The sequence below is a fragment of the Lepidochelys kempii genome, chromosome 5, assembly GCF_965140285.1.
Source record: "Lepidochelys kempii isolate rLepKem1 chromosome 5, rLepKem1.hap1, whole genome shotgun sequence".
NCBI lineage: Eukaryota > Metazoa > Chordata > Testudines > Cheloniidae > Lepidochelys > Lepidochelys kempii.
In genome coordinates, this window is record NC_136384.1 from 1,670,230 (window position 1) to 1,698,042 (window position 27,813).

At 54.0% G+C, this 27,813-nt stretch overlaps 1 protein-coding gene across 3 annotated transcripts in view; it reads right to left on the reverse strand.

Moving 5' to 3' along the window:
* The window catches only part of RUSC2 (RUN and SH3 domain containing 2), an 82,635-nt gene that overhangs the window by 51,777 nt on the left and 3,045 nt on the right, over positions 1-27,813 (reverse strand). Inside the window, exon 1 of one of the 3 annotated variants that reach the window (XM_073343288.2) lies at positions 21,484-21,621. The exons of 1 other annotated variant lie outside the window; for it this stretch is intronic. The gene's annotated coding sequence lies outside the window, so the exon portion shown is untranslated. Of the gene's footprint in view, positions 1-21,483; positions 21,622-27,813 lie in introns of those variants that run through there. One more of the 3 variants, XM_073343290.2, reaches the window with a different exon arrangement.

Sequence of the window (27,813 nt, forward strand, 5' to 3'; positions counted from 1 at the left end):
CCATGAGGGGACGTAGGCATTGCAACGCTGAGTGTCACAGCACGTAACTTTTGGGCGCCTAGAAAATCACAAGAACACCCTCCAAAAGCCGACTCACTGGCTGCAGCATAGCCCCCGCCCCATGCTCTTCGCAGGGTGAAGCCCCCAGGGGCCAGCTGGGGGTGGTTGTGGGGAGAGCCCAGGGGTCTTACATGGATGGAAAAGGCCAGTGATGCTGCCCAGACTCCAGGAGCAGCGAGGGTCCCCGCACCCCAACGCTGCAAGCCTTAGACAAAGCGTGGGCAAACCCCTCAGCTCTGGGATCAGGAATCAGCCCTGCGACACCCTCCCGTTTCTTCCCCCACCAGCTCAGTCTTCCCAGTTACGTTTCAGGCCACCTGCCCTGGTCCCCACCCCGACCCCAGCCAGGCCGAGGGGAAGACACAGAGCGGGGTCACCTGCGGAAGGGAACAGAGGGCTCAGTCTCAGGTATCGCTTGGACTCCTATCGCCTTGATACCCACGAACTGGTGACAAAGCTGGGAAGGAGGGTCAAGCTAAACCTTGAGAGGGCCAAAGGCAGCGTGCTCCCAGCATCTCTTCCTGGCTGCAGCCTTCCTCTAGGATGTAGTGCCAGGGGCCAAGGCAGCCAGCTGGATCAGGAACCCTGAGAAGAGGAGTGTTCAATCGTCATTCAAATATTCCTCTGGTATCATTCACCCCACAGCCCTTTGCAAGCTACACGCCCACAGGAATCACCCACTGAAAGACAGCTGCATCTGGGGTGGGAGACAGCAGCCGCTTGACAGCACAAAGCAACTCTCTGCATGCTCAGGACAGGAAGCAAAGATAAATATTGTACCCATCTGAGAACAGAGAAGGACTTTAGAGAGGCTGAAGGCCTTCAAACAGGAGAAATACCCTCCCACTTCCACCCCACCCCAGTGGATTGCCCAGGCTGGAACGTGGCTGGGGCACTGGGATCGATGCCTACAGTAAGGCCAGATTGATCTTTTCATGCCAGGGCGGTAATTTTCAGCCCTAATGCTGTGCCTGCCTGGCTGTTTGCTGCTGGGGCGAGGTGGCTGCGCCCCCCTGGGTGGAGAGAGAAGAGCTGGCAGGAGCAATGCACAGCGGCAGCTCGGCCAGGGAGCCATTAAGTGCGAGTCTGCTGAGTTTTCTTTGTTCTGGATGATGCAATTCTGCATGAAGCTTACTGAACACAACCAGAGCGAGAGCCCAGAGCCCCAGCCCCGATGGAAAACATCCCAGCAGCCAGCTCTCTTCATGAGATGTTCCCCTTTAAATTGCCTCACTAACAGGCCTTTCCAACAGCAGCCACATCCACAGGATTCCTGCCAAAGCTGCAAAACACGTTCACCATTTGAAGGGCAGGCAGCCTCCAGGGGGGCCCGTAGCCAGCTGCATACCGGGGAGAGACTTTCTGTATCTACACAGCAGGCCTCTGCAGCAAACCCTTCAGCCATCTGTGCCCATGCCCAGGAGACCCCCAGCTAGGGAAGGAAAGGCCCGTAGAAAGCAGGAGCGCCCAACAACGGCCACCGACGACTGCCTCTGCGTCAACCGCTGTACAGGCAATACAGGGGCCTGACACAATTCTTCTGCCGACGCCCTTTCGTTCTCGATCCCGGAGCTGGCTCTGGCCTGTGATGGCTGCTGGAGATTTGCTCCCCTGGCTGTGATGAGGCCTGGACACTTCTTTTCAGGCCACTGGTATGCAGTCTGGATGGAGGGGTTCGCTGTCCTCTGAGCACTTGGCGGGGGGCCAGGCCCCCTGCTGGGCGCACGCCCGAGAAGGCAAGGGCCGCACAGGGCGATTTCTGGACTGATGTAACAGGAAGCTCCGCCATGGGAAGGAAGTCCAGGACGGGCTGAGAATGGCTTTAGCCTCGCGGTTCTTTCCAGGAGATGGACACTGTCTCTAAACCTTCCCTGAGCAAAGCCGTTTTAAAAGACAGGAAATCTAGGGCGATAGTTGCCATTGGCTCAGAAGTGGGGGAAGGAGCAGGACACAGTTAGCCTCCATGGAGCAACCACAGGGCAAAACTTTGGTTTCAGGCGCAAGACCTGCCAGATTGGATCAGAACCATGGTCCAGCTAGTCCACTGTTCTGTACCCAGCATGGCCAGGGCCATGTGCTTTGTGGGACGGTACAAGACTCCTCCCAGTAGGCAGATGGGGGATAATCTGCCCCCCACTGGAGCCTCCTTTTAACCCCAGGCGTTAGAAATTGCCTTAAGCCTTGAAGCAGATAGTTTAGATCTCTTCTAAAATTTGTGAGCATTAACTATTATAACTGGCTAGTGTTGTTGTCCATATAATGCCCAATCCCGTGTTGATTCTTGCCAGCTTTTTGGCCTCAACATCATATTGTGGCAGTGAGTTCCACTGGTTAATCACACATTGTGTGAAGATATTTCCTTTTATGAGTTTTGACTGTGTCACTTGTTAATGTCACTGATTGTCCCTTTGTTCTGGTGTTACAGGACAGGGAGCACATAACCCTGGTGCTCTGGTTCCTCTCCTCCAATCTCATCAATCTCTCCTCTTAACCGAGTTCTTCCAGGCCCTTGATCTCTCCCACTGCCAGTCTCTGATCCCCCTTGAATGCTGCTCTCCCCTTTCGGGGGGGCAAGAGGGGGATGTGACCCGAACTGCAGGCTGCATCAATGATATCCATAATAACATTAGAATGCATCACAGCCCAAATACAAGGACAGCTAGAGCCTTCAGAAACTGCTTGCTACGGGGACAGGCCCTCACTAACAAACCCACCTGCTTTCCCTCTGATTGCCCCGAGAGCAGAAATTCTTCCCAAGACAGAGCTCGCTGATAGGCCAAAATCCCGCCCCGTGTGAGGGAACTCTCTGACAGAAGGGCTCTGGCTGAGCTGTTTCCGTTCGGACACATCGCAGAAGATGGCTCCTCACACCCAACTATGGCTCGGAGCGACTGGATGTCTACTGGCTAGTGGAGTCCTGATTACTCAGTCTGCCAACCCCACACCAACCAGGGGCTGCCGCTCAGGAAGGCTTCTCTGGTTGGGGAGGAAGGCTAGGCCCTGAAGGTGAGCAGCGTGGGAATCAGGAGGACGATCTGAGTAGGTTAGAGCACCAAGGCCCTGAGGTCACACCGAGCAGATGAGAATCACGCCAGCTCCAGTTTTAATCTTTCTACGGACTCTTGGGAGGAAGCATGGTCCATACCCAGGCTCCCAGCCCAGCCTATGGAAAGGGCCTCCGTGCTATGAGCTCCTGACTCCCTGAAGCTGCTGCATAGGAACTGCCAGGTGGCTAATAGCTATTGATGGACCTGTCCTTCATGAAGACAGGGATGGGATAATGTGACCCCTGAGGGTGCCTCTGAGCCCCTAGCAGATGGAGCTTGGCGTAAACCTGGAGGCAGGAGGTTTTAGAATCCTTCTACAAGCACTAACAGCTCTTGTTATCCACACAAATGTCAAATCCTCCTTTGAATCTTGCTACATTCTTGGCCACACTGACATCCTGTGGCAGTGAGTTCCACACATTAAATACACAACGTGTAAAACAGTATTTCAGCACTTCTAAATTTGCCACCTTTAATTTAATTGAATGTCCCCTTGTTCTTATGTTATGAGATCTCCTTTCTATAGCCAAGTCTATACATGGTACATTTGTCTCACGTCCTCTTGTCTCTGATCTAAAGTAAACAATCTTTTCATCTTTCTTCCGACGAGAGTTTTCCCCAGGCACCTGATCACTCTCATAGCTCATAGAATCATAGAATATCAGGGTTGGAAGGGACCCCAGAAGGTCATCTAGTCCAACCCCCTGCTCGAAGCAGGACCAATTCCCAGTTAAATCATCCCAGCCAGGGCTTTGTCAAGCCTGACCTTAAAAACCTCTAAGGAAGGAGATTCTACCACCTCCCTAGGTAAAGCATTCCAGTGTTTCACCACCCTCTTAGTGAAAAAGTTTTTCCTAACATCCAATCTAAACCTCCCCCACTGCAACTTGAGACCATTACTCCTCGTTCTGTCATCTGCTACCACTGAGAACAGTCTAGAGCCATCCTCTTTGGAACCCCCTTTTCAGGTAGTTGAAAGCAGCTATCAAATCCCCCCTCATTCTTCTCTTCTGCAGGCTAAACAATCCCAGCTCCCTCAGCCTCTCCTCATAACTCATGCGTTCCAGTCCCCTAATCATTTTTGTTGCCCTTCGCTGGACTCTCTCCAATTTATCCACATCCTTCTTGAAGTGTGGGGCCCAAAACTGGACACAGTACTCCAGATGAGGCCTCACCAATGTCGAATAGAGGGGAACGATCACGTCCCTCGATCTGCTCGCTATGCCCCTACTTATACATCCCAAAATGCCATTGGCCTTCTTGGCAACAAGGGCACACTGCTGACTCATATCCAGCTTCTCGTCCACTGTCACCCCTAGGTCCTTTTCCGCAGAACTGCTGCCTAGCCATTCGGTCCCTAGTCTGTAGCTGTGCATTGGGTTCTTCCGTCCTAAGTGCAGGACTCTGCACTTATCCTTGTTGAACCTCATCAGATTTCTTTTGGCCCAATCCTCCAATTTGTCTAGGTCCTTCTGTATCCTATCCCTCCCCTCCAGCGTATCTACCACTCATGTCTGACCTTCCTCTAATTCCACAATTCCCTTCCTACGATGTGCACTGAGGGGTGACCAGTCCTGCACACAGAACCCAGGAGAGTGCTTTGATTACCATAATGGCATTGGAAGAGTTTCAATATTATCCTCCATCCCAGGCCTTATGCAGCCTAACATCTGGTTTGCTTTTCTGACTGCAGCTGCGCATTGAACCAGGCCTCCATTGTGCTGTCTACAAATTGATACACTTAATTTAGAACCCCGAAATGTGCTGCTTTGAATTTCTTCTGCCGTCACGTTGCCCACACTTAGCTTGGGTAGATCCCTCTGACGTTCTCACTGCCCAAAATAACTGTGTCATCTGTCCCCTCCCTTTTCCAGGTCATTAATAAATGTATTAAACAGCACTGCTCCTCGCAGGGACCTGTGCAGTGCCGGCTGTTAGCTCTCGCACACCAATCAGTGGGCCAAGAGAACGAGTGCTGGTGATTTAAAACGTGTAACCCAGGAGGCATTGAGCTCCCAGGTTGCTGCAGAGGGCCTGGGTCCACAGAAGAGAAGCCTGAGAAATGGAGGAAGCGCATAGCCCTTTAAAAGCAATTCATACTGGATTTTTTAATAGATCCCAAGGCCAAAAGGGACCACAGTGATCATCAGGTCCGAGCTTCTGCATAGCACAGGCCAGAGAACTTCCCAAAATAACTCCTGGAGCAGAGCTTTTAGAAACAGCCAGTCTTGATTTAAACATTGCCAGCGATAGAGAATCTACCACGACCCTGGGTAAATTGTTCCAGTGGTTAATGACCCTCACTGTTAACAATGTACATCTTATCTCCAGTTTGAGTGTGTCTTACTTCAACTTCCAGCCACTGGGATCGTGTTCAACTTTCTTCTGCTAGAATGAAGAGCCCAGTATTAAATATTTGTTCCCCATGTAGGCTCTTTCAGATTGTGATCAAGTCACCCCTTAACCTTCTCCTTGTTAAGATAACAGACTCATGAAGCTCAATCTATCACTACAAGGCAGGATTTCCAACTGTTTAATCGTTCTCATGGCTCTTCTCTGAACCCTCTGCGATTTATCAACACTCTCCTTGAATTGGACACAGGATTCCAGCAGGATTCCAGTGCCACATGTGACGAAGTGGGACTGTTCTTAATGTTTCCTCTGAATAGTGTGGGGGTGCCTCAGTTTCCCCTAGGCAGTTCTTAAGTATCTAGGGGGTGGGGTAAGGGTGTATGATCCTTGCAGAGCCCAAGAGGGCAGGTGTGTGCAGGAGTCTGGACACAGAGAATGGCCAACACCCTGTTTCCTGGCAACTGATGGCCTTGGCCCTTCCCCCCTGCAAGGTGAGAGCTAAAGGGTTGGAGAACAAAGGAATCGGGTGACCTCCTGGCCCGGGAAAGGAACAAAGCCCAGAGGAGGAGGGGCTGGAGGGAGTTTCAGTTTGGGGCTGGCTGGGACATGGAGTGAAGGGCAGACGGGGTTGTCTGGCTCACTGCCCCCAAAATGGACCCAGCTGAGGGGTCCCGTTCTCTGCACCTGCAAGCTCTGTTTTAGACCCTGTTCCTGTCGTTTAATAAACCTCTGTTTTACTGGCTGGCTGAGAGTCCCGTCTGACTGCGGAGTTGGGGGGCAGGACCCTCTGGCTTCCCCAGGACCCCGCCTGAGTGGACTCGCTGTGGGAAGCGCACGGAGGGGCAGAGGATGCTGAATGCTCCAAGGTCAGACCCAGGAAGGTGGAAGCTGTGTGAGCTTTGTGTCCTGCAGACAGGCTGCTCACAGAAAGGCGACTGCCCCAGAGTCCTGCCTGGCTTCATGGGGAGCAGTTCCAGAGCATTGCCCAGGGACTCCGTGACACCACATACAGAGGTAAAATTACCTCCCTACTGCTACTCAAGATTCCCTTGTTTATGCATCCCAGGATCACACCGTGTTGCACTGGGAGCTCATGTTCAGCTGGTTATTCACCAAAACCCCCACATCTTTTTCAGAGTCACTGCTTCCCAGAATAGAGTCCCCCAGCCGATAAATATGTCCTACAGTCTTAGTTCCTATATGTATATATTCACATTTAGCCATATTAGAATGCATATTGTTTGCCTGCACCCAGTTTACCAAATGATCCATCTTGCTCTGTATTAGAGACCTGTCCTCTTTGTTATTTCCCACTCCCCCAATTTCTGTGTCATCTGCAAACTTTATCAGTGACAATTTTATGTTTTCTTCCAGGACATTCATAAAAATGTTAGTTTAGGGCCAAGAACTGATTCTTGCAGGACCCCTACAAAAAACACAACCACAACAAATGCTCAAATAAATCTGTTAGTCTCTAAGGTGCCACAAGTACTCCTTTTCTTTTTACAACCACTCAGTGATGATTCCCCATTTACAGTTACATTTTGAGACCTAACATTTAGTCAGTTTTTCATCCAATTAATGTGTGCCATGTTAATTTTGTATTGTTCTAGGTTTTTAATCAAAATGCCCTGCAATACCCAGTCAAAGACCTTTACAGAAGTCTAAGTATCTTACATCAGTATTATCATCTTTATCAACTAAACTTGTAATCTCATCCAAAAAAGATATCAAGTTTGTTTGACAGGATCTATGTTCTATAAACCCATGTTGATTGGTATTAATTATAGTACCCTCCTTTAATTCTTTATCCATCAAGTCCCATATCAGCCACTCCCTTATCTTATGAGGGATTGATGTCAGTCAAGCCGTCCTATAATTACCTAAATATCCCATTTCCCTTTTTAAAATACTGACATAATATTAGCTTTCTTCCAGTCTTCTGGATCTTCCCCAGTGTTCCAAGACATAATGAAAATCAACATTAATGGTCCAGTGAGTTCCTCCGTCAGCTCTTTTAAAACTCTTGGATGCAAGTTATTTGGACCGGCTGATTAACTTTAGTAGCTGCTGTTTAACATCCTCCAGAGATACCAATGGAATGGAAAGTGTTATCATATGACAGGACATCATCATTTGACGGCATAAAAATACTGAACAGACAGTAAGATATTTTTGAGTTCACTTTAGGACCTTTATAAGACAGGCAGACACCACCATTATGGGTATTGAACAGAAACCCAAAGAGATCAATAATTACTAGTATAAGCTAACCACCGAGATGGCACATGCCTACACTGAGTATCCACACAATCACAGCACAGTGGTCTTTGAATTCCCCAACGAACATATAATGACGTGTGACAGGTGGCTGCAGGACATCTGGACCGTCAGGAAAAGCACAAGACACTAGGGAGATGATTTGGGTCAGGGTGATAAGCAGCAAGCCCCTTGTGGGTGCTGAAGAAATAAATTATAATTAGCAAGTGTCTTATGAAAGGAAAATGGAAGGCTGTGAAACCAAGGAGACAGCTGGAAAGGGAAGAGGTCGACACTCAGCGGTCATTGAAAATTCTCAAACAGCGGAAGATCTGGCACATGTGCAGTATGTTCCAAACCTTCTAGCTCCGTGCCCGGCAGCAGACAAAGCTCAGTGATGTCTTGGCTAAGAAGGCACTGAACAGAGTGAGAGGAAACGTTTTGCTGAAGAGACAAAGAGCCACATAAAGCTTTACCCCTGCTGAGCAGCACTTACTCAGGCAAGTAACCCCACAGAGGTCAGGGAGATGGTCCCAGGAGCACGTTCGTTTCAACATGCATGAGAATTGCAAGCTGGCGATGGCAGAGCAGAGGCCAAGCAGAACAATACTGCCACGGGAAGAGGTGGATGCTCCTCCACTTGTGTCACTAAAACGGACTAGTCCAAACCTGGCAAACATCCTGGGGAGAAGAACCCTGCCCTGGGCCCTGTGGAGGCCAGAATTAACTACTGTAACTCAGTAAGGCTTTTCCATCTCCAGGGCTGTGACTCCACCCCAGAGACAAGGGTTGAGAATCTGAGGCCACGTTCTTTGCCCACAGGGTCCAGGCAGCAGGCCACACCGATGTTTCCTTGGGTACAATTTAGGGCTGTCGATTAATCACAGTTAACTCACGTGATTAATTAAAAAAAATGAATCATGATGAATCGCCGTTTTAATCACACTGTTAAACAACAGAATACCAACTGAACTTTATTACACATTTTGGATGTTTTTCTACATTTTTATATATATTGTATTCTGTGTTGTAACTGAAATCAAAGTGTATATTATTTTTGATGACAAATATTTGCACTGTAAAAATGATAAACAAAGAAATAGTATTCTTCAATTCATCTCATACAAGTACTGTAGGGCAATCTCTTAGTTGTGAATGTGCAACTTACAAATGTATTTTTTCTTTGTTACATAACTGCACTCAAAACCAAAACAATGTAAAACTTTAGAACCTGCAAGTCCACTTAGTCCTACTTCTTGTTCAGCCAATCGCTCAGACAAACAAGTTTGTTTACATTTGCAAGAGATAATGCTGCCCTCTTCTTGTTTACAATGTCACCTGAAAGTGAGAACAGGTGTTTGCATGGCACTTTTGTAGCCAGCATTGCAAGGTATTTACGTGCCAGATCTGCTAAACATTCGTATGCCCTTCATGCTTCGGCCACCGTTCAAGAGGACATGCTTCCCTGCTGATGACGCTCGTTAAAAAAATAATGCATTAATTAAATTTGTGACTGACTTCCTTGCGGGAGAATTGTATGTTCCCTGCTCTGTTTTATTTGCATTCTGCCACATAATTCATGTTGTAGCAGTCTGGGATGGTGACCCAGCACATGTTGTTCATTTTAAGAACACTTTCACTGCAGACTTGACAAAACGCAAAGATGGTACAGATGTGAGATTTCTAAAGACAGCTACAGCACTCGACCCAAGGTTTAAGAATCTGAAGTGCCTTCCAAAATCTGAGAGGGACGAGGTGTGGAGCATGCTTTCAGAAGTCTTAAAAGAGCAACACTCTGATGCAGAAACTACAGAACCTGAACCACCAAAAAAGAAAATCAACCTTCTGCTGGTGGCATCTGACTCAGATGATGAAAATGAACGTGTCAGTCCGCACTGCTTTGGATCGTTATCAACATGGACACATCCTCTGGAAGGGTGGTTAAAGCATGAAGGGACATATGAATCTTTAGCGCATCTGGCATGTAAATATCTTGCAATGCCAGCTACAACAGTGCCATGAGAACGCCTGTTCTCGCTTTCAGGTGACGTTGTAAACAAGACGTGGGCAGCATTATCTCCTGCGAATGTAAGCAAACTTATTTGTCTGAGCAATTGGTGGAACAAGAAGTAGGACTGAATGGATTTGCAGGCTCTAAAATTTTGCATTGCTTTGTTTTTGAAGGCAGGGGGTTTTTGTACATAATTCTACATTTGTAAGTTCAACTTTCATGACAAAGAGATTGCACTGCAGTACTTGTACAATGTGAATTGAAATTTACTATTTCTTTAGGTGTTTTACAGTGTAAATACTTGTATTCAAAAATAACTATAAAGTAAGGACTGTACACTTTGTAATCTGTGTTGTAATTGAAATCAATATATTTGAAAATGTAGAGAACATCCAACACATTTAAATAAATGGTATTCTCTTATTGTTTACAGGTTTCAGAGTAACAGCCGTGTTAGTCTGTATTCGTAAAAAGTAAAGGAGGACTTGTGGCACCTTAGAGACTAACCAATTTATTTGAGCATCAGCTTTCGTGAGCTACAGCTCACTTCATCGGATGCATACCATGGAAACTGCAGAAGACATTATATACACACAGAGACCATGAAACAATACCTCCTCCCACCCCACTCTCCTGCTGGTAATAGCTTATCTAAAGTGATCATCAAGTTGGGCCATTTCCAGCACAAATCCAGGTTTTCTCACCCTCCGCCCCCCCCCCCACACACACAAACTCACTCTCCTGCTGGTAATAGCTTATCCAAAGTGACCACTCTCCCTACAATGTGCATGATAATCAAGGTGGGCCATTTCCAGCACAAATCCAGGTTTTCTCACCCCCCCCATCCCCATACACACACAAACTCACTCTCCTGCTGGTAATAGCTTATCTAAAGTGATCATCAAGTTGGGCCATTTCCAGCACAAATCCAGGCTCTCTCACCCTCCGCCCCCCCCCCCCCACACACAAACTCACTCTCCTGCTGGTAATAGCTTATCCAAAGTGACCACTCTCCCTACAATGTGCATGATAATCAAGGTGGGCCATTTCCTGCATAAATCCAGGTTTTCTCACCCCCCCCATCCCCATACACACACAAACTCACTCTCCTGCTGGTAATAGCTTATCTAAAGTGATCATCAAGTTGGGCCATTTCCAGCACAAATCCAGGTTTTCTCACCCTCCGCCCCCCCCCACAAACAACCTCACTCTCCTGCTGGTAATAGCCCATCCAAAGTGACCACTCTCTTCACAATGTGTATGATAATCAAGGTGGGCCATTTCCTGCACAAATCCAGGTTCTCTCACCCCCCTCCAAAAACCACACATTAACAGCCCGATTAATCGTGCGATTAGTCACAATTAAATTTTTTAATCACTTGACAGCCCTAGTACAATTCAGACAGGACTAGGCAGGTGAGATAGGCCAAGACTAGGAAAAGGGCAGTCACTTCTGGACCAAGGCAGGCTGAGCAGAGCTGAGAAAGGACTGGCCACCGAACGGGTTTAGGTCAGAAGCGATTGCAGCCGATGCCATTTGACGACAGAGTTTGATGTGGCTCTAGAAAAGAGAGAGCACCCAGCTGAGCCACACGCGCCGACTGAGCAGACAGCAGGGGTCGCTGGGCCTGGAGAGGAGCACAAGCCAGGGGAGAGGAGTGGCTAGGGTGTGAATGGGTTCGACATTCGCCAGTACCGAGGGTCACAGCATTCCAACCAGACCGTACCTGCTCATTGATTCAGCCATTGCAGGGTGGCTGGAATCTCCACCCAAACAGCGTCACCCGGCACCGCTGTGCAGGAGAGCAAACAGGAGCTGTGTGCGCAGTGTAGGCCCCCCCGCACGCGAGTAAAGGGGGCGGGGGGCGATCTCAGAGTCCAGCGTCAGAGCACTCTAACCGCGTGCAGGGCCTCCAGGGTGCAGGCTGGGACTTACGTAGCACCTATTCTAGTCTAACGCATAGCTGACACCAAGTCCAACATCAGAAATCAAGCCCAGGACATATTCTATGGGGCCTGTGGGCTTGTCAGGCCCCTGTGGCTGGCCCCTGTGATCTTTTCTGTCTCTAACACCTATGACCTAAGGTCTCTCTTGTAAGCAGGAACCTCCAGTTGCTCCCCTCTGCCCGAGTGCCCTGTAACGCCAGCCCCCAGGCACACCACTGCAGCAGCAGTCGCCCAGGGAGCCCCGATAACTTCCTGCGCTGGAGCAGGGCAGAAGGGGATGCTCCAGCCGCAGTGCAGGCATTTCACTGCATGCCAACAGCAGGGACCAAGGAGCAGGGTTAACTCAGGCATGTGGCTCTGGGCATGGTTGGGAGGGTCAGGCCCAGCTCCCAAGTGGGTGTAAGTCACCTACGCATCACCCACTTCAGTTCTAATGGGCTCTGCAGTACAGGACACGTGCTGGGCCAGGTCCTATCTGGTGCTGGACCAAGAGCCGCTGTGAAAGAGACAAGCTTTGGCCCTGACTTAGAGCTTTTCTTCGGGCCTCTGTAGTACAGGAGCGTTCAGAGCCAGAGTCAGGATCGGTGGCCCCTGGGCACTGTCCAGACACAACCACCACCCAGGGGCTTATGGACTAAGATGAGTAATACACAGAGCTGTAAACCGTAAATGTCTCTCCCTATATATATATATATATGGGGAGAGAGAGAGATTTACAGTTTATTGTTAATTTATTTACACCACGTGTGGCCTGTCCCCACCTGCCTCAGGAATTGGCTGCCTGCATCAGTTACTGTTCTATCCACTAGGTAGCTCTGGCCAAGCTCCATTCCCAGCTAGTCACTATCTGGCTGAACGTTACAATTGACTACAATTGGTTTGCAGTCACTGTCCATCCCAATCATCCCTGTCCTCCCAGAGGTTCCCACCCTGGCCTGGCGTCTGCTCCCATTGCTCTGGCTCTAAGAAAGGTGAGCTCTTTGGGGCAGGGTCTCGGGCTCTGCTGTGCAAAGCAATCTGCACACTGATACTTAATGTATGTCATTACACCCTTGCTCCAGAGGAAGGCTGGCCCTGTGGGGAAGGCATGGCTCTGGGAGGCCAGAGAGCGGTTAGTTACCAGTTCTCACCAATTTGGGTGTTTTTCTGAAATCCCCAGCTCCTGGAGTCATGTGAGTATGTAGGAAGCTTGGCTTCCAATAACAAAAGTTTCTACCCTCCTTCTTGTGGTGAAAAGCTTGAAAACATGAGCCGAGTGTCCCTTAAAGACGCAGAAGCCACGAGGCAAATGAAAAAGGCCCAATCCTTATCTTGTAACGTTTCATGGTTTTCTGGGGCCTGAGTCATGATGTTTTGGATGCCTGGGGCTGGCCATACTGGGAGGTGTGGGGGTCAGGCTAGAGGCTCCAGCCCAACCCATCATTTTGCAAGCTGTGTGTAGAGCAAAGACTGCATTAGCACCATCCAAAGCCAGACGAGCGGGGAGGTTAGCTGGGAGAACAGGAGGGGACAAAGCCACCACCCCAGCCCTGTGACAGCCGCAGTTCCAGAGGGAGGAGCCAGACACCCCCCTGCTACACAGATTTGCCCTGGGGTATGTTTGGCAAGCACAGCTACCCCCACTCTCCCTCTCATTTTTGGCCTCTTAGCTGCCTAGAATTTGCCTTTTGTGGGAACTGATTAAACCCGTTTTTGTGTTCTAAAGGGTTTATTTTAGTTGGAATGCACAGACCCCAGCAGCCCTTGGAAAGGTGGCTTAACATTTGCTCTCTAGAAAGCGGAGTGCATGCGAAGTGGGGGCTGGGGAGAAGAGCCCCCCCACGACAATCTGAACACTTCTTGTCTGACTTTTCCCAGCGCTCCAGCCTGGGCTAAGGGGCAGCAAGGAAAGAGTCGGGGCGGCCGGACTCTCTTGGGAGAAGCTGGGATGAGGGTTAAAGAAAAACCCCAGAATGAAATTCTGGCTTTAGCCCTAACCCAGCAGCCAGCGCTGCCCCGTTCCAAGCTGATCACCTACTCGGCAGAAAAGCTGAATTCTCCCAAGAAGCAACATCCCCCTCCCACTGGTTACTGTTGGCTTTCTACCCCCCATCCTGCGCCTGTCCCTATCCCCACCCAGACACGGTCTTTTCTGTTGAACCTGGCTCTAAGCGAGATTGTAAAAGCCATGGGGCAGGGACCTGGCCACCGAAGTACCCGTGAGATCACACGTGAAGGGCTGTAATACCAGCACAGGCAGACATGTTCTCCTGGGCATCTGCATCTCCTGTCATGCAATCACTGACAGGCCTCGCCCAGAGACCCTGCTGCGCAGCCTCAAAGGCCAGAAGGGACCATCATGATCCCCTAGTGTGACCTCCTGCATATCGCAGGCCACAGAACCTCGCCCACCCCCTCCAGTAACAGACCCCAAACCTCTGGCTGAGTTACTGACATCCTCAAACAATGATTTACAGACTTCAAGTGACAGAGACTCCACCATGGACGCCAGTTTAAACCTGCCAGAGACCCGTGCCCCACTCTCTCTAACGTCCTATCTCAAGGCACTAACGAGGCTGTGCAGCAGGAACTGTGTATCCTACACCAGGGCCTATGCGGTATTTGCAGGATTTATTTAAAGCTAATGATTCCTAAAGTCTCTCCAGCGCCCACCTGATCCTGCCTCTCCTTTAGACTTCAGGCATCTCAGGCAGGGACTGTGTCTTGGTGCTTTCAGTGCTTAACAACTAGTGCAGTCCAAGCAACAAGAACAAAGCCCAGCCAGCCTGCGTGTCAGGGCGCAAGCTCTCCCCAGGGCTGTGACCGCTGCAGGATCTGCCTCAGTCTCCTCGTGCAGCGAATCGCATACACCTGATGCAAATTGTCCCCCGCTTCCTGAGACGTGGCGGTGCCCTGAAGTAGGTATGCCATCTCCTCAAGGCAGACACAGCTGCTGTGTGTCCTGCTGCCCGTTTTCTCCTCTGGCTCCTTGATGCAGACACAGGCAGATGCATGTGCCCTACTGCATGTTCTCCCTAGCTCCCTCCTGCAGGTGCATATCTCGCAGCAGGGTCCCTCAGGATCGCGAAAGAGGATGGGGGACACACAGAGTTTTGAGTTCCTGGCATGGGGTTCAGGTTTGCGATGGGAGGATGTTTGCAGTCCAGGAGGTTAAATGCCCTGATGCCATTTTAATTTATGGGCCTAAAGCTTTGGTGAGAACTAATTCTCTCCCACATACTTTTGTATGAATCCCTGTTCTTCCCCTCTGCTGTCCTGAACAGATGCTCTGGCTTTGTCTTGCTTCCCAGGTTTAAAAGACAGGACCACATGGGTCGAGAGACAGAAAGACAGACCGACCAAGGACCTGCAGAAATAAAATGGTCCTTCCAGAAAACTGCTGCACAAAAGGTTGTGCTGAGGACAATTCCAGCCTCAACCAAACCGTGTTCCCGCTAGGGAGAGTCCTGACACACTTGATGAACACAATGAGACAAGCTGGAGGGAGTCACGCTAAGGATTTAATATTTAAATTTCCCCGCTCTTCCAGTCCTGAATTCCCTCCACCTCCCCACCTCCGCCACTGCTCCTCAAGCCTCCACTCTGACACAGCAGCCCCCCTACTCTTCCAGGCCTGAGCCCGACATGCAACTTGGAAGGCACCTCACTCCTGACCTGCAGCCCCTTCTGCTGCTGTTTGCACTCTCAGCTCCTCCACAGCACTGACAAACTGAGCCTGCCCCATCCCTGCCCTTCCAAGCCTGCAGATCTCATGGTGTTGTATCTAAACCACCCTTTGGCGATCCCTGAAATGAGCTGCCCTAGAGCTCAGCCGAGCTGGCTAACTGGGGAGTGGCTTTGTGAGTGTGGTACAGCTGCTCAACTCAGGTCACCTGTACTTTAGCACATCTCATACCTGGTGTCGAGGGGCGAAAAGCTACTGACTTGCGCATCCCCTATAACCTCATGCAACTGCCCCCCCTACAGACACAGCACTCCACTGGAGCCCCCGCCACTGCACCCCCTACAGACACAGCACTCCACAGGAGCCCCCGCCACTGCACCCCCCCATAGACACAGCACTCCACTGGAGCCCCCGCCACTGCCCCCCCTACAGACACAGCACTCCACTGGAGCCCCCGCCACTGCACCCCCTACAGACACAGCACTCCACAGGAGCCCCCGCCACTGCACCCCCCCATAGACACAGCACTCCACTGGAGCCCCCGCCACTGCCCCCCCTACAGACACAGCACTCCACTGGAGCCCCCGCCACTGCACCCCCTACAGACACAGCACTCCACAGGAGCCCCCGCCACTGCACCCCCCCATAGACACAGCACTCCACTGGAGCCCCCGCCACTGCCCCCCCTACAGACACAGCACTCCACTGGAGCCCCCGCCACTGCACCCCCTACAGACACAGCACTCCACTGGAGCCCCCGCCACTGCACCCTGCATAGACACAGCACTCCACAGGAGCCCCCGCCACTGCACCCCCCTACAGACACAGCACTCCACAGGAGCCCCCGCCACTGCACCCCGCATAGACACAGCACTCCACTGGCGCCCCCGCCACTGCACCCCGCATAGACACAGCACTCCACTGGCGCCCCCGCCACTGCACCCCGCATAGACACAGCACTCCACAGGAGCCCCCGCCACTGCACCCCCTACAGACACAGCACTCCACTGGAGCCCCCGCCACTGCACCCCCTACAGACACAGCACTCCACGGGAGCCCCCGCCACTGCACCCCGCATAGACACAGCACTCCACTGGCGCCCCCGCCACTGCACCCCCCCATAGACACAGCACTCCACTGGAGCCCCCGCCACTGCACCCCGCATAGACACAGCACTCCACTGGAGCCCCCGCCACTGCACCCCCTACAGACACAGCACTCCACTGGAGCCCCCGCCACTGCACCCCCTACAGACACAGCACTCCACTGGAGCCCCCGCCACTGCACCCCCTACAGACACAGCACTCCACGGGAGCCCCCGCCACTGCACCCCGCATAGACACAGCACTCCACTGGAGCCCCCGCCACTGCACCCCGCATAGACACAGCACTCCACTGGAGCCCCCGCCACTGCACCCCCTACAGACACAGCACTCCACTGGAGCCCCCGCCACTGCACCCCCTACAGACACAGCACTCCACTGGCGCCCCCGCCACTGCACCCCCTACAGACACAGCACTCCACAGGAGCCCCCGCCACTGCACCCCGCATAGACACAGCACTCCACTGGAGCCCCCGCCACTGCACCCCCTACAGACACAGCACTCCACGGGAGCCCCCGCCACTGCACCCCGCATAGACACAGCACTCCACGGGAGCCCCCGCCACTGCACCCCGCATAGACACAGCACTCCACTGGAGCCCCCGCCACTGCACCCCGCATAGACACAGCACTCCACTGGAGCCCCCGCCACTGCACCCCCTACAGACACAGCACTCCACTGGAGCCCCCGCCACTGCACCCCCCCCATAGACACAGCACTCCACTGGAGCCCCCGCCACTGCACCCCCTACAGACACAGCACTCCACTGGAGCCCCCGCCACTGCACCCCGCATAGACACAGCACTCCACTGGAGCCCCCGCCACTGCACCCCGCATAGACACAGCACTCCACTGGCGCCCCCGCCACTGCACCCCCTACAGACACAGCACTCCACTGGAGCCCCCGCCACTGCACCCCCTACAGACACAGCACTCCACGGGAGCCCCCGCCACTGCACCCCCTACAGACACAGCACTCCACTGGAGCCCCCGCCACTGCACCCCGCATAGACACAGCACTCCACTGGAGCCCCCGCCACTGCACCCCGCATAGACACAGCACTCCACAGGAGCCCCCGCCACTGCACCCCCTACAGACACAGCACTCCACAGGAGCCCCCGCCACTGCACCCCCTACAGACACAGCACTCCACTGGAGCCCCCGCCACTGCACCCCGCATAGTCACAGCACTCCACTGGAGCCCCCGCCACTGCACCCCGCATAGACACAGCACTCCACAGGAGCCCCCGCCACTGCACCCCCTACAGACACAGCACTCCACAGGAGCCCCCGCCACTGCACCCCCTACAGACACAGCACTCCACAGGAGCCCCCGCCACTGCACCCCCTACAGACACAGCACTCCACAGGAGCCCCCGCCACTGCACCCCCTACAGACACAGCACTCCACAGGAGCCCCCGCCACTGCACCCCCTACAGACACAGCACTCCACTGGAGCCCCCGCCACTGCACCCCCTACAGACACAGCACTCCACTGGAGCCCCCGCCACTGCACCCCGCATAGACACAGCACTCCACGGGAGCCCCCGCCACTGCACCCCCTACAGACACAGCACTCCACTGGAGCCCCCGCCACTGCACCCCGCATAGACACAGCACTCCACTGGAGCCCCCGCCACTGCACCCCCTACAGACACAGCACTCCACGGGCGCCCCCGCCACTGCACCCCGCATAGACACAGCACTCCACTGGAGCCCCCGCCACTGCACCCCGCATAGACACAGCACTCCACTGGAGCCCCCGCCACTGCACCCCCCCATAGACACAGCACTCCACGGGCGCCCCCGCCACTGCACCCCCCTACAGACACAGCACTCCACTGGAGCCCCCGCCACTGCACCCCGCATAGACACAGCACTCCACTGGCGCCCCCGCCACTGCACCCCCTACAGACACAGCACTCCACAGGAGCCCCCGCCACTGCACCCCCCCATAGACACAGCACTCCACTGGAGCCCCCGCCACTGCACCCCCCCATAGACACAGCACTCCACTGGCACCCCCGCCACTGCACCCCGCATAGACACAGCACTGAATGTGGATGTGGAAAAAGCTAATGTGCTCAATGCTTTTTTTGCCTGTGTTTTCACTAACAAGGTCAGCTCCCAGACTGCTGCGCTGGGCATCACAAAATGGGGAAGAGATGGCCAGCCCTCTGTGGAGATAGAGGTGGTTAGGGACTATTTAGAAAAGCTGGACGTGCACAAGTCCATGGGGCTGGATGCCCTGCATCCGAGAGTGCTGAAGGAATTGGCGGCTGTGATTGCAGAGCCACTGGCCATTATCTTTGAAAACTCGTGGCGAACGGGGGAAGTCCCGGGTGACTGGAAAAAGGCTAATGTAGTGCCAATCTTTAAAAAAGGGAAGAAGGAGGATCCTGGGAACTACAGGCCAGTCAGCCTCACCTCAGTCCCTGGAAAAATCATGGAGCAGGTCCTCAAAGAATCAATCCTGAAGCACTTGCATGAGAGGAAAGTGATCAGGAACAGCCAGCATGGATTCACCAAGGGAAGGTCATGCCTGACTAATCTAATCGCCTTTTATGATGAGATTACTGGTTCTGTGGATGAAGGGAAAGCAGTGGATGTATTGTTTCTTGACTTTAGCAAAGCTTTTGACACTGTCTCCCACAGTATTCTTGTCAGCAAGTTAAGGAAGTATGGGCTGGATGAATGCACTACAAGGTGGGTAGAAAGCTGGCTAGATTGTCGGGCTCAACGGGTAGTGATCAATGGCTCCATGTCTAGTTGGCAGCCGGTATCAAGTGGAGTGCCCCAAGGGTCGGTCCTGGGGCCAGTTTTGTTCAATATCTTCATAAATGATCTGGAGGATGGTGTGGATTGCACTCTCGGCAAATTTGCGGATGATACTAAACTGGGAGGAGTGGTAGATACGCTGGAGGGGAGGGATAGGATACAGAAAGACCTAGACAAATTGGAGGATTGGGCCAAAAGAAATCTGATGAGGTTCAATAAGGATAAGTGCAGGGTCCTGCACTTAGGACGGAAGAACCCAATGCACAGCTACAGACTAGGGACCGAATGGCTAGGCAGCAGTTCTGCGGAAAAGGACCTAGGGGTGACAGTGGACGAGAAGCTGGATATGAGTCAGCAGTGTGCCCTTGTTGCCAAGAAGGCCAATGGCATTTTGGGATGTATAAGTAGGGGCATAGCGAGCAGATCGAGGGACGTGATCGTTCCCCTCTATTCGACATTGGTGAGGCCTCATCTGGAGTACTGTGTCCAGTTTTGGGCCCCACACTTCAAGAAGGATGTGGATAAATTGGAGAGAGTCCAGCGAAGGGCAACAAAAATGTGAGAAAACCTTGATCTATGCAGGAAATAGCCCGACTTGATTATGTAAAGAGTTGTCACTTTGGATGGGCTAGCACCAGCAGGAGAGTGAATTTGTGTGGGGGGGTGGAGGGTGAGAAAACCTGGATTTGTGCTGGAAATGGCCCACCTGTTGATCACTTTAGATAAGCTATTACCAGCAGGACAGTGGGGTGGGAGGAGGTATTGTTTCATGATTTCTGTGTGTATATAAAGTCTGCTGCAGTTTCCACGGTAAACATCTGATGAAGTGAGCTGTAGCTCACGAAAGCTCATGCTCAAATAAATTGGTTAGTCTCTAAGGTGCCACAAGTACTCCTTTTCTTTTTGCGAATACAGACTAACACGGCTGTTCCTCTGAAACCTGTCAAAAATGATTAGGGGACTGGAACACATGAGTTATGAGGAGAGGCTGAGGGAGCTGGGATTGTTTAGCCTGCAGAAGAGAAGAATGAGGGGGGATTTGATAGCTGCTTTCAACTACCTGAAAGGGGGTTCCAAAGAGGATGGCTCTAGACTGTTCTCAATGGTAGCAGATGACAGAACGAGGAGTAATGGTCTCAAGTTGCAGTGGGGGAGGTTTAGATTGGATATTAGGAAAAACTTTTTCACTAAGAGGGTGGTGAAACACTGGAATGGGTTCCCTAGGGAGGTGGTAGAATCTCCTTCCTTAGAGGTTTTTAAGGTCAGGCTTGACAAAGCCCTGGCTGGGATGATTTAACTGGGAATTGGTCCTGCTTTGAGCAGGGGGTTGGACTAGATGACCTTCTGGGGTCCCTTCCAACCCTGATATTCTATGATTCTATGATTCTATGATTCACTCCACGGGAGCCCCCGCCACTGCACCCCCTACAGTTACCTCCTCCTCCCTTTCACACCCTTCAGCACCGCCTCACCCCCTGCTCTTCTGGCTGACCTGAGATCTCGACCTCCCTCCACCCGGTCCGTCCCCTTTTACCACACCCGCGTTAGGGGAGCCGCCCTCGTGTCTGGAGCACCCGTCTCCCCGGGGGGCGCCTGGCTGGCTGCAGCGGCTGCAGGGAGACGGGGGCTGGGCGCGACACCTGCTCGCAGCTCAGCTGCAGTCACGGGGCCCGGCCCACCCCGAAGAGGAAACCGGTGCAGGGACGGCCCCTCTCCCAGCGCCGAGGAGAGCGCAGCTCCTGACGGGCACCCCCCGGGCAGCGCGCAGGGTCCCAGCCCGCAGAGCCGGTGTATGCCTCCGGCCGGGAGCAGGGCTTGCGCCTGCCCGCCGTGCTCCACGCTCCGGGCTTGTGGGCCAGCCAGGCACCAGCCTGCAAAGCGAGCCCAGGCCGGCCGGCCGCCTCCCTCCCTCCCTCCCCAGCCTGGGTCCTTTGTCTCGGGCGGCCGCAGCATCCCCAGCCCGGGCACGGCCGCGCTCAGCACCGCAACCAGCCCGGGCTGGGCTGCCACGGCAGACAAAGGGGAGCCGGGTCCTGCGCCCAGGCCGGGGCCGGGACTGGCCCGCTGGGGCGTCCAGACACGACAGCCCGCCGGGGCGTCCGGACACGACAGCCCGCCGGGGCGTCCAGACACGACAGCCCGGCCCCGCACCCGGCCCCCGGCGCGGAGCTGGCAAAAGCCACGGCTCGGCAGGAAAATGTCCGACCTAAAAACCATCTGCGAGCAAGAGAAGCGGCCCCCGGCATCGCCCTCGCTCACCTTCCCGAGGCGCCGCCGCGTCCCTCCGCCCCCGCGGGCAGCTGCGGGGCCAGGCGCCCGCCGGCTCCGGGCTCGCCCCGCTCCGCGCTCCTGCGGGAGACGCCGCCGCATCCCGGGCACTGCGCTGCGGAGGGTCTGCGCAATCCCAGCTCCAGGCTGCCGGCGGCGGCGGCTGTGACGCGGGGCGGCGCGCAGGGCCGGGTCTGCCCACTGCCCGCCGCCCCGCCCGGCCCCCGGCCCCCGGCCCCGGCCCCGGCGGGGGGGTGGATGGAGGACCGGTTCTGGTCAGCCCTGGGACATCGGGGGGGAGCAGCTCGGGGTCCCCTGCAGCCTCCCACACCCAGCTGAAGCCTCTGCAGTGAGGGATGCTGCGGCTCGGCCTCACCCCTCCTGCTCTCTCCTCTTGGCAAGAGCCGGGGGGGGGGGGGCGGGAATCGCCGCCTGCCCGCAGAGCGGCCCTTGGGCAGCCGCAGCCCCTGCAGGGAAGGCGCGGGCCGGCCCACGGTGCGGGACAGAGGAAGCGGGAAGGAAAGATTTGTGGTTCTCCGCAGGCACCACCCAAACAGCGCCCTGGAAATGCAGCCACCTCGGGGGTGGAGAGCAGCAGCAGCCGGGCATGGGCCAGTGCAGGCATCACCCGGCCGAGGGTTCAGGCTCAGAGACGCCGCGAATCTTAAACCACCGCTGAGTGGGCAGCTATCTAAAGCGGGGGGATCCTCCGCTGCCTCGAGGCCCAGCCAAAGCCCGTCAGTGCGGCGGTGCCGCCCAGGCCACCCCCTCGCCACCAGAAACGCGTGGCCCAGGGAGCCCCTGCGAGGTTTCCTCTCCATCCACGCGCTAGGACAGGCCGCCTCCCTGGCAGCACGGGGTGGCTCCTGGCAAGCTGCCGAGGGGGGCCCGTGCCCTGCGGGGCGAGTGGCTCTCCCGAGGGATTTCTAGCGCCCGCCGCTGTATTAGCTGAGTCCTCCCCCACCCCTCCAGGGGGACTCCCCTCCTGGGGAGACGCCCGGTGCAGCTGGCCCCCATGAGAAGGCCCAAAGCGCAGCCGGAGGCTGCTCAGGGGCAGTTTCAGGGGGACCCTGGAGGTGGTGGGCAAAGCTGATAGCACTGGCAGCTCCCCGGGGGCCGTAGCCTAGAGCAGCCAGCCCTGGCAGTGCCAGCGGCTCGGCGTGCCCGGCTCAGAGGCCAGTCCGCACTCACGTCCCCACTCCCCGGGCACCAGCTGAGCTGCACCAGGCCCGTTTAAGAAAACGCTCTGTGCTGGCAAGGCCGAGGAGTCTGGGCTGGACCCCAGCCCAGCAGCGCTTCACGGAGGCGGTGACGAGACCTCACGGAGACACTGCACGGCTCGGCACTTAACACTGCGCGGCAGGGCCTGGGCACGGCTCCCAGCTAGAACCACTGCAGTGGGCCCATGGCCCCCCCCAGCTGCTTTCCTAGCAGGGCAGGGTCAGGGAGATGATTTCCAAAGGCCCGGAGCTGGGGGGCCTCTCCCGTATGAGGTGCATGGCGTCAGGAGACGGCCACTCAGGCAGCACCCATTCCGGGAGCAGGGCCCAGCCTCCTCCTGCGCTGAGAGTCGCACGTCACTCCGAGGCCGCCGTGGGGTCGGAGCTCTCCCGCCTGGTGCCCAGCCCCGTAGCGAGTGTCCCTGCTAGCAGAGCAGTGACAGGGCCTCTCCGCGCCTGGCCCTTGAGGGGAGCAGAGAGCTCGCCCTGGAGGGCTCTGTTCCCCCGAGCGGCAGTAAGCGAGACTATTAACAGAGTCTCAGCTACCCCTTCCCATTAGACCACCCCCCGGCCCGCCCCGTTGTGCTGTCCGCAGTGATTAAGGCAGACTTGGGTGGACGTGCTGAGGACCGTTCGGCCGGGACAGCAGGATCTCCTCTGTAGCAAAGCAAGGCGTTACCCCGGAGACTCGTTCCCGCAGCGAGGAGCAGAATGGAAAATATTCTACTGCCCTCCCTGCTCTCCTGGGAGCCCTGCCAGCCCTGACGCTACGAGGTACCAGAGGGCAAGCCGCTGTCCCTGCCCACAGACACTGACATTAACCAGCTCCCTATCAGGAACTGCAGCCCCACGTGGGGGACGCCACGCCAAGCCAAGCTGATAAACTAACCTAACCTGGCCAGGATCCCACCCAGCCTGGCCCCGACTGGTCCCCAGAGGGCTGTAACTGACAGCTACGCTCCTCATGGGGGGGACACGACACCGCATTGACCTGATGAACTAACCTAACCCGGCCAGGATCCCATCCAGCCTGGCCTGACCAGGCTCGGCCCCGCAGGGGGCTGGGATTGACTGGCCATAGGTACAGTCTGCCTAGAGGGCCACTCCCTTCTGATGGCAACGAGGGTTCAGAGAAACAGCTGAGAAAAAGGACTTGCTACCACAGCAGTGAAGATCCTGCTCATCCAACGGCACCATCCGCCTGAACCAGAGCACGGGCGGCGGGGGTGCCCTGCAGTTCCCGGGCACCGCAGGCAGTGGGGGGAACCTGCAGCTCCCAGCCGCCTTGGGCTGACGTCACGGAGGTCTCTGGAAGGCACGGATTCCATGACTTCTGTGACCTCCATGACAAAATTGTAGCCTTAGTCATGACTGATAATGTTTGCAGATGACACAAAAATTGCAGGAGTGGGAAATAATGAAGAGGACAGGTCACCGAGACAGAGCGATCTGGATCGCGGGGTAAACTGGGTGCAAGCAAACAGCATGTATTTTAATACGGCTAAATGTATGTATCTAGGAACAAAGAGCGTAGGCCATTCTTACAGGAGGGGGGCTCTATCCTGGGAAGCAGGGACTCTGAAAAAGAGGGGGGGTGCGTGGTGGAAAATCAGCTGAACGCATGCGCCCAGTGTGACGCTGTGGCCAAAAAGGCTGATTTTGCGAATGAGCAGGGAGGTGATTTTCCCTCTGTGCCTGGCACTGGTGCGGCCCCTGCTGGAATCCTGGGTCCAGTTCCGGCACCCACAATCCAAGGAGGATGTTGATAAATCGGAGGGGGTCAGAGAAGACCCATGAGAATGGTTAAAGGATGGGAAAACCTGCCTCACAGTGATGGCCTCGAAGAGCTCAATCTATTTACCTCACCAAAGAGAAGGTGTGATAAAGTGGGACTGTTCTTAATGGCTCCTCTGAATAGTGTGGGGGTGCCTCAGTTTCCCCTAGGCAGTTCTTAAGTATCTAGGTGGTGGGGTAAGGGTGTATGATCACTGCAGAGCCCTAGGGGGCAGGTGTGTGCAGGGGTCTGGACACAGAGAATGGCCGACACCCTGTTTCCTGGCTACTGATGGCCTGGCCCTTCCTCCCTGCAAGGTGAGAGCTAAAGGGTTGGAGAACAAAGGAATCAGGTGACCTCCTGGCCCAGGAAAGGGACAAAGCCCAGAGGAGGAGGGGCTGGAGGGAGTTTCAGTTTGGGGCTGGCTGGGACATGGAGTGAAGTGCAGACGTGGTTGTCTGGCTCACTGGCCCCCAGAATGGACCCAGCTGAGGGGTCCTGTTCTCTGCACCTGCAAGCTCTGTGTTAGACCATGTTCCGGTCGTCTAATCAACCTCTGTTTTACTGACTGGCTTCATGGGGAGCAGTTCCAGAGCATCGCTCAGGGACTCCGTGACAGAAGGTTACAGGGAGACTTGATCACAATCTACCTATATGGGAAACAAAATATTTAATACTGGGCTGTGCAATCTAGCAGCAAAAGGTCTAAACACGATTCAATGGTTGGACATTGAAGCTAGACAAATTCAGACTGAAAATGAGGTGTAAATTTTTAGCAGTGGGCATAATTAACCATTGGAACAGTTTACCAAGGGACGTGGTGGATTCTCCAGATCTGACAACTTTGAAATCAGGATTGGCTGTGTTTCTAACAGATCGGCTCTAGGGATTATTTCAGGGCAGGTCTCTGGCCTGTGCTATGCCAGAGGTCGGACCAGATGATCACAATGGTCCCTTCTGGCTCTGGAACCCATGACTCTGTGCATCTATTCTAATACACAAATCTGCCAGCCGGCTTTGGATGAATCAGCAGGGAGGACACGTGACCAGAGGCCACTGGAGTTGACCCACCACGGCCCCCCTTTGTGGAGAAGGAGAGCTGAGTGACTGGCCCCAGACTATGGAAGGAACATTTGTACACAGACTCCAGAGCAGATCACTGCCTTCTCAGTCATCCTGCAGCTGCCCATGGCAGAAACAGGAACCCCCCCAGGACACGTCAGTGTCCAGCCGCCCCCCAGGCTAGTCTGCCCATCAGGGGTTGCCTGAGAGGTGCACTACAGCAACCAGCCCCATTTCTCAGCCGGTGGGTTGCAGGCACTGAACATTCGATTCCAGTCTAAAGCACAGAAAGTCTTGTTCCCTCCACCCCCGGGCCCCTCAAGGTCAGATGTTCTTTGCTACCTCCCGCTGTGCACACACAACTAACCAGCCAGGCTTAGCCGTGCTAGGACTGGTCCCGTTTTACTCTGACTTTCATAAGAAGTTTGAGGGGGAGCAAAAATGTGTCTCTTCAGATAAGGAGTCGCCAACCTGCAAAACCTTGAGAAACTTGGCGAGGGAATGAGCGATGCTGCTGGGATTTCCTGGGCCGTCTCCCAGCCAGGCACTCGGCAGTTCCCATCCACGGGCACAGCTGCAGAGGGGCCAGGCAAAGTGCAGGTCACTCACACACATGCAGTAACGTGATCTGCCCAGAGTTTACCAGGCTTCCCATGGTGACACCTAGCTCCAGGAGGCCGTGCTTCCGCTACGGAGTGGCAATTCGGTGTCAGCACAATCCCAGGAACTCCAAACCCAGGAGTCAGGCCCCCCAAAACATCATGAGATGGTCTTGAAAACCACGGTGGTGAAGGTTAGGAGGGTCCTAGTCCAGTGGAAACTAGGCCAAATCACAAAGGATGAATATAAACAAATAGCACAAGTACGCAGGGACAAAATTCGAGAGGCCACAGCACAAAATGAGATTAAACTAGCTAGAGACAAGAAAACATTCTACAAATACATTAGAAGAATGAGGAAGCCCAAGGACAGGGAAGCAGGGGGAGGGGGGGAAGAAACAATAACGGAAAATGTGGAAATGGCAGACATGCTAAATGACTTTTTTGTTTCAGTTTTCACCACAAAGGTTAGTAGCGGTTGGACATCTAACAGCGAATGCCAGTGATAATGAGGTAGCATCAGAGGCTAAAACAGGGAAAGAACACGTTAAAAGTTACATAGGCAACTGAGATGTCTTCAAGTTACCAGGACCTGAGGAAATGCATCCTAGAATACTGAAGGAGCTGACTGAGGGGATATCTGAGCCATTGGCAATTAAAATCTTCGACAAGTCATGGAAGACGGGAGAGATTCCAGAGGACTGGAAAAGGGCAAATCTAGTGCCCATCTATAAAAAGGGAAATAAGGACAAACCGAGGAATTACAGACCAGGCAGCTTAACTTCAGTACCTGGAAAGATAATGGAGCAAATAATTAAGCAATCAATTTGCAAACACCTAGAAGATAATAAGGTGATAAGTCAGCATGGATTTGTCAAGAACAAATCGTGTCAAACCAACCTGAGAGCTTTCTTTGACAGGGTAACAAGCCTTGTGGATGTGGGGAAGCGGTAGACGTGGTATATCCGGACTTGAGTAAGGCTTTTGATACTGTCTCGCAGGACCTTCTCATAAACAAACTAGGGAAATGCAACCTAGGTGGAGCTACTATAAGGTGGTTGCAGAACTGGTTGGAAAACCGTTCCCAGAGAGTAGTTACCAGTGGTTCACAGTCATGCTGGAAGGGCTTATCGAGTGGGGTCCCGCAGGGATCAGTTCTGGGTCTGGTTCTGTTCAATATCTTCAGCAATGATTTAGATAATGGCTTAGAGAGTACACTTATAAAGTTTGCGGACGACACCAAGCTGGGAGGGGTTGTAAATGCTTTGGAGGATAGGATTAAAATTCAAAATGCTCTGGACAAACTAGAGAAATGGTCTGAAGTAAACAGGAGCCTAATAGAGCTCCTCTAGCTTTAACTACACCACACCACCTCCCTTTCAGGGGACCTCCCAGCAGAGAGATTCCCAGGGTCCACAGGCTCGTGTCTGCTGACAGTGACAGTGTTCCTGGCAGAGCGAGAACATTGCCTTACGTGATGCCCAGTGCTGAGAATGGCAGAGAAAGGAGAGCCCTTCTGAGGGACGGAGAGACCCTGTGCTGGAGGTCAGCAGCAGCTAGGCCAGCAGATGCAGGGCTTAAAGGCTGGGACAGGTTATCCTGCCTCCCAGCCACTCCCCAGCAGAATCAGACACGAAGGTATTTTACATTTCCATGATGGACTTTC